The sequence below is a fragment of the Leptosomus discolor genome, chromosome 1, assembly GCF_034619465.1.
Source record: "Leptosomus discolor isolate bLepDis1 chromosome 1, bLepDis1.hap2, whole genome shotgun sequence".
NCBI classification, from domain to species: Eukaryota; Metazoa; Chordata; class Aves; order Leptosomiformes; family Leptosomidae; genus Leptosomus; species Leptosomus discolor.
Genome location: NC_141391.1, coordinates 46,293,471 through 46,308,045, shown reverse-complemented (window position 1 = coordinate 46,308,045; position 14,575 = coordinate 46,293,471). Strand labels below are relative to the sequence as shown.

The following is a 14,575-nucleotide window of genomic DNA, read 5'->3' as shown; positions in this document are numbered from 1 at the left end:
TTTGTGAGCAAACCTGTGACACCAACATTTCTGCTAAAAAGAAAAAATAGTAATTGTGAAAAATACTATGGGAAAAAATTCTTTATAGCTTTTTATAGTAATTTTGCAAATACTGTAAACACTTTTATGCTACTCAAAAATGCACAGCAGTGTTTGGAATAACAGAAAATAACTGACAAAACATCAACTCAGCTCCTTTCTGTGTCTTGTTCCTATTTTTTCCCATAAATGAAACATTTGTGAAATTCATAGCATCTGAACGCTGATACACATTTTTTCAGTATGACATATGAGGGCTATTTTAAGACGCTGGAATGTCATTAATTTGTGCCCCTTAGCTCAGCAATTTGTAAATGATTAGCTCTAGAGCACCAAAACAAAGTAAAGCCTGTCTAAGCCCATTTCATCTGACTACTAGCATTTAAATTAAACATGACTTCAAGATCTAATGCCAAAACCCAGCATATACTATTTGTCATAAAATTGAAAAGGAAGCCTGATGTATGATATATACCTACAGGAAGACAAGAACAACTTTTTTTTTTTTTTTTTTAGCCTAAAGCTGGCCCTTTCAGTTCCAAACAGATTTTAAACACAGACCTACATTTCTGCTGGTAATGAGGCCCCTGAGAAGCAAGTTTAGCTTGGATGTCACTGTCAAGCCTTTCTCCTGTAGTGTCAATAGGAGGGGAGGTAAAGAAAAATATAATTAAGCATAATACTATTTAAATATCTATTTTTCTGGTTACAAGAGATTCCTGTATTTAATGACAGCCTCACACCTTAAAAAGGGAAGAGACTTATACTACCAGATTCCTGTTCTGGTTGAGTTTATGAGAAATAGCAAGTCCTTGGCTGTTGTGCTTCATCACAGGGGCTGCACAAAATGTTACAGAACTGCAGCAGCTCTGGTCTCTGGAAAAGCCTTAAACTCTCAAGAGGTCATAACAGTCCCCAAACAAGGCTAAAAATTAAATTCTATAGGGAGAAGTGGTGAGCTTCAGAAAGTTTATGAAAGTTTGGCTCTAGGAGAGAAGCTCTCCCAACAGCAAACTGCTCTGAATGAGGCAGCAGACACTACTTTGTATTGGTTTGTTTTTCAAATCCATGAAACAGAATACACCTACCATTTCTCTTTTCATCCTGAGCAATTAATTCAAAGCCAAAGCTTTGGTCTGAAGCTTAACGTATTTTATTCTATTTAGTTCTAGGCTAGCCTTAAAGGAGCAGCAAGAGAGGTTTAAAACTGGCAACATCATTCACCAGGAAGTACAAGTTATCTGCTCTTAGGCCCCTACAGAGTACACTTCTTTCAAGTTCAAGTTTGAGAAAAAAATCTGGACTTCAAAAATATACTTTAAAAATATCAGGTAACACCAACCTTTTTTTTTTTTTTACTACTCCTTCATACAGATTAAACTCATTTAAAGTCAAGTTAGAGCAAGTAATTATTTAAAGTAACAGCTTTAAAATGGTACTTTACTGTTTAACCAATCCCTACTCAGAGCCACAGGACCTTCATACTAGGCTTCAAGAAGTGAAAAAATAAGCAGTGACCACATTGACACAACTCTGGGATCTGGGTAACAAGAGAGGCTGGATTCACAAGTGGCAGTGAATGGTTGTGCTGCATAGTCCCACTCCTGGCCACCTCCTCGCTGCTGAGGGTCTCTGTCCTCCACAGCAGGAGAGGACAGAGGGCTCCTGTGGCCCGCTCCGCCACCAATCCACCCCTAATCCAAATATTTCGATCAGATAATTTTAACTCACATGTATATAAGAATTATTTTTTTTAATAATTCCACAAGTCTTCCATATTCAAAAGGACATAGAAGCCAAAGGAACATACTGGGGAAAAGAAATTTTGAGAAGGTATTATCTGGAGTTCTCCACACTTAGACAAAGAGAAGTAAAATTTAAGCATCCATTCCTAACTTTAAAATAATAATAATAGTAAGAAGAGTGCTTATTTTCATTTTGAACAGTTACCTGGGAGTTTTATAAGCCCTTATCCATCTAAAAGATGTTTTAATGAGGAAAGTGTCACACTGAAGCACTGAAACCCAACCTAATCACTTCCAGAACCTCAGAAAATATCTCACAAATTATATTTCTAGTTTCTTTTCCCTGACAACTGTTTTTATCCCTGGTTGGAAATACCTTATCTCTGTTTTGTGCTTAAAGAAAAATAGTTCAAATACACAGGCAGGCTGCTATAGCAGCTCTGAGTTGAGATGTTCCTGTTTACCTCAGCTGAGTGATTTCCTAACTCTGATGGGTGCCACTAAAGCAATCAGATTGTTTAGCATCCTATGCAAATTACTGGAGATGAATGCTTAGATCCACCAGCACACATACAAATCTAAATCAGCAAAAAGAGGCAATATGAAGTTCAGCATCATGCTGAAACTTAATACAAACATCACTAAAGGAAAACAGGAGAGAAGAAGCAAGGAAAATTCTGGTACTGTGGCATGAGTTATAGCAGAAGGTCCACATGATGATATTCAAAACACAGAAAATCCCACTCTATAGACTGTTTTTTGATCTGGAACAAAGAAACTTCACTTGCTCCTAAAAAAAAAAAACAAACAACCCACAAAACAAAAAAGAAAGAAAAGAAAACCTCCTCCAGCCATGCATACATCTTAAAGTTGTTGCGGCAGACTTTCAGTACTAACCACCTCAAACCTTCTCCCCCACAAACTTAATCTCTACATAGTTAAACAAATATTAATAATTGCAAAGTACACAAAGTGAATTTACTAAGGGGTAATTAACAACTTCATTTCAGTTTAGCAGCTGATTTTCAGTTGGCGTTAAACCAACAGGAGTTTAAAAGAACCTATTACACACAGATAAGATTCTGGGTAACCTTGTGAGTTACCAGCTGGCAGTTTGATGTGGCCCTCAGACTTCAAAGGCCACTTTCGTAAGAAATCAGGACAAAGGCATAGAGGCCTTTATCATCATTTATGGTAAGACAGACAAACCCACTATGTACTAGAAAGATGATGTAAGAAAAAGACTGAATTTTGCATGAGCTTCCACAATGTTTCAGGAGCCCTAAATTACCCAGTAGTTTTTTTGATTGGAAGATGACAGGAATTTGGAAAGGCAACAGCAATAGTCCAGTATCACAGAAGGACTTGAATAAAAAGTTTCTGCTACTTTGCTACCAGCAGATGCTTGGGAAGAGACATCAGATTGCACCAAAACATGTGCCCAAGCTTTTCCTGACACAAAGTGAACAAGTCAGAGCCTCCCACCCTGGGCACATACAGCTCAAACTCTTCTTCATTTTCTACTGCTCGGCCTTAATGATTCCTATTACCCTAGTCATGAATACACAGGGAGACATGCAAAACTGACAATCCCTGGTGTCAGCATTAGAGGAATTGCATGTCAAGGTCTAATCACTAAATACACACACTGCTGATAATTAGGCCATGTAGAAATATAAGGATCTTCCCCCTTACCAGAATGTACTATGAAAAACCAGCAAGGAGATATCGCTTAAAATTAACATAGTGTGAAATGAAAAGTACAAACCTTTAAGTGGAAAGCTGCCTAATGTAATTTTCACAATTACCATTTAATTTAAGAAGCAGATCAAAGTAGTACATCATTTACATTTTCAAACATTAAGTTTTAAAGATCAAAGACCTCTAGTATTTCCAAACTGCATATATGTGAGTAACTTGGTTAGCGCAATTAATCTATGCAAAGGGAGAACATGAGCTGCTCGTTTGCTCCGTGTAGCAGTTTCCCCATTGTCTGAGACTGTAGAAAGTGGTATCTACAACAAGCATCATCAACAAGCCCCTACTGACACCACATATAAATAGAAGCAAGCAGCTTCAAGGTCTAAAATAGCATTATACCAATTTTTTACTGCTGGAGAACTCTCTCCCTGAAACTAGCCACTGCTTCAGAGATTTTTTTCACAACTCCAGCCTGACAGGTATGATTTAACAGTGCTTATACGATGTTCCAGAGGTCATTAAAAGACTTCACTTCATGGTAGTGTTTAACCAAACCCATGTTTTCATGACAGTGCTGTAGTCTAATTATACCCAAAGTTAAATAGAAAGAAGTGCACTATGTAAATAGTCCAAAATATGTCAATTTAATTCTATGTAGAAATGAAGTATCAGCAGCAGAGGTGGTATTTTAATGACCACTGGGAGTTACTGCAACAGACCCTGGTCAAATTCAGTGTAAAGCAGAAAGTGTCCTGGCACTTATATCCAGGAAACAATAAAGCTTTTAGTTCATAGGTGCTCATGCCTACTTCTGAGCACCTTCCAAAAAACACAGGTTAGAATTCAAGATTAAAACCAGATTTTTCTTGGCAGAAAACCAGATAGCATCACAGCCATAAAACCTGAGCAAGAAAAAATAAAAATAATAAAAAAAGGACAATCATTTAAGCTGAACCAGTGAACAGATGCTGCTTGTGGAAGTTGAGAAGATGCCCAAAACTTCTCATTCTAAGTTGAGGAACGTGACACCACTACATGGATAATGTGCAACGCTATTAGGTACCTGATTGCTGGTGTTACAATAACACTCAATCCCCTGAGTCTTCCTTATTGTACATGGAGATCAATACACCATGCTGCCTGTCAGACTAGTCCCAAGCACAGGATGGATCTCTATTTGCATCTCCCTTATGTCACCCATTTCCCTTTCAAATCACAGGATTAAAACCATTTTATAGAGTAGATGGGAAGGGATATATAATGCTAACATTTACACAGAGACTTTTAATTCCTGAATCACAGTATTACACATCTAACATAGGAAAGAAAGTGGCGTATGAAATACACACGAAAGGATTTAAAGCAATTTTCTCAAGAGAAGCTTCCCTGACAGACACTTCTCATGGTAAGGATGTTGCATTCTATAACTAAGACTATTAAGCTCTTAAAAAAATGAACAGCCATTACACTTTCACAATACTCGAGGAACCTATGTATTATTAGTACTCTAGGAAATAGTCTTCCTGGCAGACAAAAGAAGTTACATCGAAGCAAGTTTCATACTTTAAATCTTCTCCCACAAAATAAAAAGGTGAGCAATATCCAGGCTCTTTAAATGAAGAAAACTATGAGCTGTGTCCAGCTGCAATTAATTCGTAGCATCCTAATCTCAAAGGACATTTATGTTGCATAATGCTGTGGAATACATGGTCATTCCTGCCAGAACTAAACCAGCTCACATGGATTTCTGTGTGACAGCAGCCACACTGCTTCAAATTCATCTGCATCTCTGTCAAAAATTAAAACCACTATGTGCAATCTAAGCAACATTATATGCACTGATAGATGAAAAAAAATTCAGAAAATTGGTGCATGTCACATCTACCTCCACTAGCAGTCTGCAGAAGAGTGCCCCTTCCCAAAGGGAATATATATCCCCTACCCTCAAGAAGAAATAGACACGTACGCTTCTTTACTTGAGTGGAGAAGCACGTGCTGAGGTTGGGATGAAAACGATCCGGATATCCGGAAATCCAGATCACTTCTCTATATCCTCTCCCCAGAAACAACGTCTGTTAAACTGAGCATGTATCAGGTTCATCCATTCCCCAGGCTGTGCAACAGCGGAAGAATAAAGGTGAGATGTGGCTGAGCTACAGGGTTAGGGATTACGCTCTAAGGAAATAAAAAGACTGAGGTGAGGAAGGCTGGCATATCTTTAAAACCAGGTGAGACACACCAATATCCTTTCCATATTTCACTCCCTCGTATCCGAAAGGTAGCGTGACATTAGAGTTGTCTTCTACTGCCCGAGAGACACCCTCCTCTATCCTACCTTCTTGGCTGATCACAGAGGAAAGAGAAAACAATCAGATGAGTCATTGCTGGAAATCTGCACAGCTGGATCACATCTAACCCATCTATGCAGCAGACACAGGAAAGCTAATTACTGCCAGCCTCCCAACAATGTCTGCTTAGATGCTGGAAAACGCTGCTCCAACCTTACACTTTGTTACTGTGAGCAGTAGACATGGTTCTTGCAAGAGACTTGCCTGCATGCAAAGGCCAAATCTTGTTGCAGAAGTGCACATGTTAAGTATTTCATATTCTGACAAAATGGATGAATATATTGAGAACCAGATGTGATTTGATAGCATTATTCTTAATTATGGTATATCCAAATAAGTTTAGGAAAAGAACATTCACCTTTTTACTGTAATTTTCAAGGGGAGACAGTTTTCACAAGGAAAGATCAAAGATTTCACTGGGAAATGGAATGCCACAAGATTTTAGTTGCCACACTAAAAAAAAAAAAAAAAAAAAGACTTACAGAATCTTAGCTGGGGAGGTAAGAAAGGGAAGAAAACACAAAAGGAACCATAGGTACACACAGACATGCATTTTCCAGTAGGCTACCTTGCCTAGGTAAAGCAGATGAGATACTGATTTTACAAACACTTAAGTGAAAAAATTAAAAAGTGTAATAACACACTCAAAAATTTAAAACAGTCTGAGGCTGTATTCCCCCAATCTTAAATGGCCAAAATGCAAAACAAATGCAAAAAAAAAAGATTTAAAAAGCCATTATGGTCTACAAAATTTCATAATTTAAATACTTACAAGGTAAGAAATTCACTCCAGTAAGAAGGAAAAAGTAGTTATTTACAAATAACCTTAGGTGCACATTTCTCCTCTTCCCTTTCCAGGCCTCTCTCCTCTACCATTTCTCCACAGCGCACAGCTCCCAACCCCATCCACTGATACCTGACATGCAGAACTTCCTGGAGTCTTTAACGATGCTCTCAAATGAGATTACAGCCTGTGTCTGCAAGACCTACCTCAACGTCACAGAGAACTTTTGGATTTTATCAGATACATGAAAGCTAGGCCATTACTGAACAACTCAGTCTATGCATTTTAATGGGGATTTGTCTTTGAAAAAATTCGTTGACACGTAAGGCTCGTAGTTGTGAAGCAATACCCTCCTGAATAATCATCAAGTCCATGTTTATTATATCAGCGTTTGGGTTTTTTTTTCCTCCATAGCATCAGCCAAATGTCTGTGAAAGATATCCATCTGTACCTGGAGCTCCTGCCTTCATCCTCACCCCATTTTCATTCAGTTTAAATAAGAGCAACTCCACACAACCTTTTTATTCAATGCTGAGAACCTGCAATGACAACATCCACCTGACATTTTAAAAAAAAACTATATGAAGGTGAGACCTTTGTAGTTAGTTAAGACAGTCACTATCACTTTGTTACAACCCCTTCTATTTGCGAAAGAACCCGCAATCAAATGTCTGGCCTATTTTTGCTCAGGATTGCATATTCAGGTGCATCAAAAAGGTACATTTTGTCACTGACGCCACTTAGGCAAAAGGAGCATAGTGACATAAGGAAGAAAAGAGTTTTTTCCTAGAGTGGAAAGGCAGTAATGCCTGGCTTTGTCCCCAGCTTCACTTAAACTTAAATAATATCCAAGGAAGCATTCTGAAGCAGTGCAACAGCTGTTGCTACAAAACCCTGCACCCCTATAGTGTCAAACCTGGATCTTAATTTTTCTTCCTCTTCTCCACAGCCACTTTAACATCTGGCTTTGTTTGCTTCCGTTCTTTATCACATTGTGATTTACTAGCTGACATGGTCATTTGACCACATCAGAAGTCTCAGATCAAACTCTGCAAGCTACATTTTTCAAATTCCTTCCTGAAGGAAAAAATAATAAATAAATAACAAAGAGCAGAGCCAACAAAGTACTTCCACGAAAGAATTTGCAAATAACACTGGAGATCAGATCTGGGACTAGATTGCCCCCCTGAAAGAGCAGGTGATGTTCACTACAGAACTACTGGGCCAGATGGCCCAACACCTCCAAAGGACCACCTCCCAACCAACGAAACTCCAGCGAGACACAAGGGCTGCTTCTGCAATAACGGAAGTCAGCGTATAAGCATATCAAATACTTTCAAATGCTTTGGGCCAGAAACTCCTGGCAGAGCTTCTATTTAAAACAGCTCCAACTGTATTTATAAGCCTTATGAAATTCATCCTGAATACGTTATTTATGGCTGGAAGCCAGCCTCCCTAATTCAGGTGTCTAGCTTATACCTCGACCCCAGGCACCTAGCAAACAGGTCCCAAGTCATATAAGGAATGAGCAGAAGCAGGTGACTTGAGAAGCCTCCAGGGAAAGAGATGGCTTGTCTAAACTCAGGTGTCTGTCTCTCTTCATCCCACTAGCTTGGCTACAACCCAACAGCAAGCTGCCACCAAAAGGCCAACTCTGCCAACACCACCTCTTCCCTGACAGCACTGGTGCCTACCTCACCTCCCAGGAGCCAAGTGAGCACCAAATACCACAAAACAGGCTGAGTTTCCATCATCGGATGAACTCCCTGAGCCAGATCACCAGAGGGTCAGACAAATGCCACTACCACCACAAAAGGCAGCAGTAGAAGCACATGCCAAGCACAGGAGTTTGTTTCAATGACACCTTGCTGTGATAACATCCTGGTACTAACACAAAACCATGTCATTGTGGGACCCAGCCTAGGAGGACAGCTTGGCCCAACCAGTTTTCACTGTCTCTGCTAGTTGAATTGATCCCAACCCAGATATCCCTTTAAAGCTGTGTTACATGACAATGCTTTTGACTTTTTTTGGCCATCATAGTAATAATTATTTCCCAGAGTTAGTACACCAGGTTTCTTTTCCAATAGTAATGACTGAAAGCTGAATCACATCCAGAAACAAAAGTTAAGACTTTCACATGAGCTGGTGCAAAAAAAGTGTGCCAGCACTGCCAAAAAAAAAAAAAAAAAGCAAATCTTATAATCCTCATACCCTTCTAAGATAATCCCAGATGTTTTGTACCACAAATACAAAACACTGTTGAAATTAAGTTTCTCTATTCAGCATAACAGAAATGAAAGTTTTACAGCTAAATATCCAACTGGAAGACAGCACTCTGAGTCAGACCCATACTTCTTTCTTTTCATCGGAAAAATAAAAATTTAGCACTATTCATAAACACTAAATTTACAACTGTGTGCAGAAGCACATAGTGTGAGGAACGAAAGAACCTATCTTAAAGTAGCTTATTCACTACATTCCTTTAAAGTTAGATTTTCACTTGAATTGACAGTATTCAGATGCGTGAAAAACAGCAAACGCAAAACACTAAGGTAATTCGCATACTAAGTTAGGTGTGTCAAGCACACCTTAAGACCAGCAAAAGCACTTCTAGTACATTGGGTCTGAAAGCACGTGTTGTTTTTCATTAAATTGCTGAAGTTGGAAAGCCCATTTAAAAAGTGAGAGTTTTATGTTAGTCTCGTTAAGCAGAAGAGGTTGGGGTTTTTTGTTCTGTTTAAAAAAAAAATATTAAAAAAAAATCTCCTCCAGGAGTGGATAAAGGAACTTTAGAGAGGAGGAATGATAGGTAGAAGAAACAGCTGGAATGTATCTGGTTCTTACAACACAATAAAACTCAAGTGTTTTCCAAAGCTCAGCAAGGTCACAGTCTAATATAATACACCCAAGTGCTCATTAAAAACCTAAAAATTTGAACCAAAGAAGACCAAGTGTTTGACAAAGTAAAGGTGCTAAAAGGGAGTGCCTAGTTTGGGGAGGTGGGTGGAAGCATGCTAAACATGGAAATCATCATCTCAACTCCTCCCCATACTATGGGTGGAAAAAAATGCATGACCTCACAAAACTGAAGAAAGGATCAAAACACAGTTCAAAAAACAATCAAACAAAAACACAGGAGGAAAAGAACAAAAAGTAACATCATGACTAACTGTAGCTGGTTACCACAAAATACAGAACAGAAGAAAACAGAAGTCCGGTCAGAATTGTCTGTAGATCCCCTTAAGGTGCAACGCATTTCCCCACTATAGAAGACATACCCATTTCTACAGTCAAGAAGTTCATTCTTCCTCTTAAAGTGCCTGCAGATGCTGCTTTTATGCAAAATATTAAAACAATGCTCAAGCTACAAAGAAAAACCATCAACAAAGGAAACTACACTGTGAACTCAGCTCAAAGCTATGCGTGCCCATTGCATAGGACTGCGTGAAGACAGACTTTGAGCATCTCTAAGAAATCCAAATACAGACTTAACTTGAAAACACATAAACCCACCTTGCAGAAACCAGGAAACAGATTTTACTCTTAAGCAAAAAATCAGTCCCACTTTTCTCTTAAACACATCACCAAATACACCACAGATACTTTTCCTGAGGTCTGGAAGAAAGCAGACAACAAGGTGACAGACAGAATAATGTCCAGCCAGATAAGACAGTACTACTGTCACCCACTCCCTCTAAAACATTATTACTAGCCCTGTTATATGACATTTTGCCACTGCACTTTCATAGTCTGCAGCCAGTGGAGAACATTATTTCTAGGATTTACATTCCCACAGTATTTATGTAACAGCATGTATATTTATGTATCAATTCTTATTTATATATTAATTAGATACAACTAGATTTACTCCATCCAAAGGCTCACTGCCAAGAGTCTACACACAATAATGAAATATTGATCCATCCACCTAAAGGGGGGTTAAAAATACATCCCTTGTGTAGATGTGAGCCAGGACTTTGGCAGCTGTGCTGTAAGAAGTTCTCCAGAAACCAGCCCACCCAGGTTTTATGACTTGACAGAATTACACAGTATTAGACATGGTTTAGGCAATACAATATATGGATTTTTGCCTCTTCATTCACACATTTTTCACTCTGACACCACCCAGGACATCGACTGGCTCTCTACACACTATCCAAGAATAACTTACCCAGAACTGAGAAAAACCTTTTCACAGCTATTATTTCAACTGAAATAAATGTACCTATGAGAAGAGGATTTAAATGGCAAGATGAGTCTTCTATCTCTACAGTTATTCCTCCCATCTGCCATACCAGACTCCATGCATTCTATTCAAGCTTGGGGGAAAACCAAAACAAAATAATCACTGAAGTAAGATATGTATGCAAATACAGTGAAAACATCACTGCTAGAGCTCTTGCTGCATTTGTAGAAGCCATAAAAATATACAGTAGAAATGCAGACTTTGAATAGTTTCAACAAATAGAAACATTTGGCAACCACATGTCAGAGACCACTCACTGGATTTGATTGTTGTATTGTTGGTCCAAACCAAAAGATTTCAGTAAGCAGTCCTGGCTCTCAAGTTTTATCCTCAAGCTGACTCTTTCTACCAAGCTACTCTGCAAATCTGCTTTTTTAATCTTCTGAGCAGGCAGAGGTGGTGTGTGCACATGCATGTCTGTGTGTGTACATACTTTTTTTTTTCCCCTGGAAAAAGACAAAAACAAAAGCCCCCAAGTAATTTTCCAACATCCAAAACATAACAGATACTTTTAAATCACAAAGGAAGAGAGTTTTGGACCCTGAAAAGCACACTGCAAGTAATAATAAATGAAGATGTTAGCACACACAACAGGATTCAGATAAATTATGCTATTCTGCTACCTATTTAATGGCCATGGCTGATAGGAGCAGCAGAGGTATCTTTAGCTGCCATCCAGACATGCCGGGCTCTCTTCCTCTAACGCTGCCTATTGAAAATGATAAAAACCTTATCTGGCTAGAGAAATCCTAAGGGTGAAACACCTCTCTCCATCAACACTGGGTAGTATTAGCACTAGAAAGGACTTCTGTTCTGCTGCAGTGTCCCTGCATGAGGAACAATCCCAAGACTACAGTGTCCTCCCTGTGACTCTGAGACTAATGCTCCCAACGATGGTATCAGATTAAATTAGTAGCTCTCAGAATATCTGACTTTAACAACTCTAGAACAGTCATTAGGGGAAGAAATTCAGCTCCCAAGAGGCCCCATAACTACTTGCAATATTAAGAGTTACTTGGCCCAACACCTACTTTTCACTTCAGTGGATTTGTCAAAGTTGCTCCATGTGCTTTCCTACAGATCTGCTCTTTCACTCCAACAATTCATTCAGGCACACGCTCACTGCCCACCCTCAGTCAGACGGGATCTGTATGTTTGACTACTTTGGGGGGGAAAGAAAACCAAGCGTTATTTGCCTCAGGGCACTCTAACTAAAGATTTACAGACTTCATGGGTCAGGTTTCAAGTTGCTTTAGCAAACAATTTCAAACCATAGACATTTACCTGAAGATTAGGGTTCATTTAAGACACAGAACAGGAATCAGAAGCAGAGACATTTCACAAGAAAACAGCACACTTCTTTCCTCTTGAACTCTTAGAGGGGCATCACCCCCAAAATGGAGGAGGGGGAATTATGTCTGCCCTTCATTCACAAGGATGAACTTCATGTTCTGCTGAGTTCTGAGGACTGCTGAGAGGAAGAGACAGACTGCCCTCCCACATCTTGAGGCAGGAAAACAGACTCGGCAGTCTGGGATATTTAATAGCCGGGGGAAGAATGCTTTGGTTTGGAGGAACAGCTTTTGGCTTGCTTAAGTTATAATATGGAACAGAACGCAGTAAAGCAATTTTAACCCAACTATTTCTAGCTTTGGCAAACACAGCTCTACCTTAGAGAAACTATTTTTAAGTTGTGGTGTTTCAGGGTTTTATTCTGGTCTCAGCATGCACCATCTGCCCAGCTGAAGTGCTAAGTAAAGGCTGAGCTGCACTTGAGTTTGACCAGCACCAGTTGTTACAGGCAGAGCTCAGAAGACTCCAAAAGTCCCAGATGCAAGAACCCAACAGCACTAACGAGCACTGGGTTCCGGAAAGGAACACCCAAGAAGAGCTTGAGTTTTTCACAGGAAATGACTACTCTTTCCCCAAAAGAAGTAGATGTCCTCAACAGGCAGCTCTCCCCAGAGTGACTAACCATCTCCAGCTAAAGTAGTGAGACAAGCAACATTATCTCCCCTCCCAGTTCACCACAGCAAACAAAACACAAGAGGCTCGGGATTACACCTGAAGAGCTCTTTGCACTGTAAAGACTACAGACCTGCCTTGTCGGCATTACCATAAACTATGCCTCAACACGAAGCTGAATTAAAGAACAAAGCCTTTCATTAACTTACACCAGATATCAGATGCATTTTCTTGTTGTTGTTATTACTCTTAATCAAGTTGTTGGGTTTTTTTTTTGTTTTGGTTGGGTTTTGGTTGGGTTTTTTTGTTTGGCTTTTTTTTTTTTTTGTACAGCATAAGAACTAGGATCAAATGTTTGAGCTCCCACCAGCCAGTAGCTGTCATACAACATGAAGACTCCAGCTGGGAACAGGCAGAAGAGGGACCTGGACAGGACACTCTTCTCTCTCTCCAAGAGTTTCAAGAATAGATAGGGTGAAATTTTTTGATGTTTTGGGGTGGGTTTTTTTGCACTCCTAAGATCTTGCAGATACAGATGCTTGTTCCCATTACAAAAAGCCCTCTGCTTCAAGGTTTGAGCTCAGGTCTTCTGAGGTTTGGTTTGTTGGTTGGTGGTTTTTTTTTTAATCTCAGAGTCCAAAAAGCTCCGTATTGAAATACAGAAACATGTTAACACAAATTTCATTAGCAAAGGAAAATCGTAACAGTTTACAAAAAGACTTTTGCTTGTTCTTTTAAATATATAGTAGCTAGCGTTTGTACGCTTTCATCTTCCTCTAACATTAGGGGGAAGCTGGCACACAAAACCTTACCAAAACATAAGAACTTCAAATTCATAAATATTTGGAAATCTGTCTCATCTTCAAAACTAAATGCTTCATCATCCGGACTCACCAAGTTTCACCCTCAATACACGACTGCATTACACCAAGACTCATGAAACCTTGGGACATGTCTCATTACTCTAAAAATATCTTTACTCTTCTCAGACAACAACGGAAATGGTTGGTCTTGGCTTTTTAATCCATCTGGATTTAAAGAGTAGAGAAACACAACAGATTCTCTGAAACACAAACCTAATTTCATAGAGAAATAAATATTTACATTTTTCTTCAACATCACAGAATTCTTAACATCCTGTTTATCAATACCTTCAGGTTTTTAAGTTACTCGATTTACAATAAAATGTTTATCCAATGGGTAAGTTTAAAAGTAGTTTTAAAATGAGAACAGCTTTCACATATCAGAAACAAAGTATAGCCACAAAAATTAGATAGGGAAGGGAGGAAGCTGAACATGCAGTTCTTCCACTACACAAACAGTGCACGCTTTATGTTTACATCGCTTTGCTAGCACTCCTATGTGCTACTGGGAGGCAGAGAGGGAACCTTTTGTAGGAATGGTACAACCAGCCAGTATCAAGTGAAAATTAATAATAATTAAAACAAATCCCCAAACCCTTAAAATAGAGTTTTCAAAGATGACATTACATCACTTTAACAAAACTATTTAAAGTAAGCTTTTCCAGTTTAAAGGAAGCAATACAAGAAACATATACGTGAGAGAAGAACGCTTTAATTACCTAAACTCACAGCTAGCTCTTACTAAACTGACACTTTGGGAAGCCAGAACTGCTTTAATTACCTACATTCACGTATGGCACAGAACTGACACTTGTGGAAGTCATTTGTGATACCCTTGCCTACTGTGCTCTCAGTTCAACATTCTCAATAGATTTTAAGCA

The 14,575-nt window shown here is 39.0% G+C and overlaps 1 protein-coding gene across 3 annotated transcripts in view; it reads right to left on the bottom strand.

The window, feature by feature from the left end:
* The window catches only part of LMO7 (LIM domain 7), a 134,603-nt gene that overhangs the window by 119,025 nt on the left and 1,003 nt on the right, over positions 1-14,575 (bottom strand). The gene's annotated exons all lie outside the window — the stretch shown is intronic.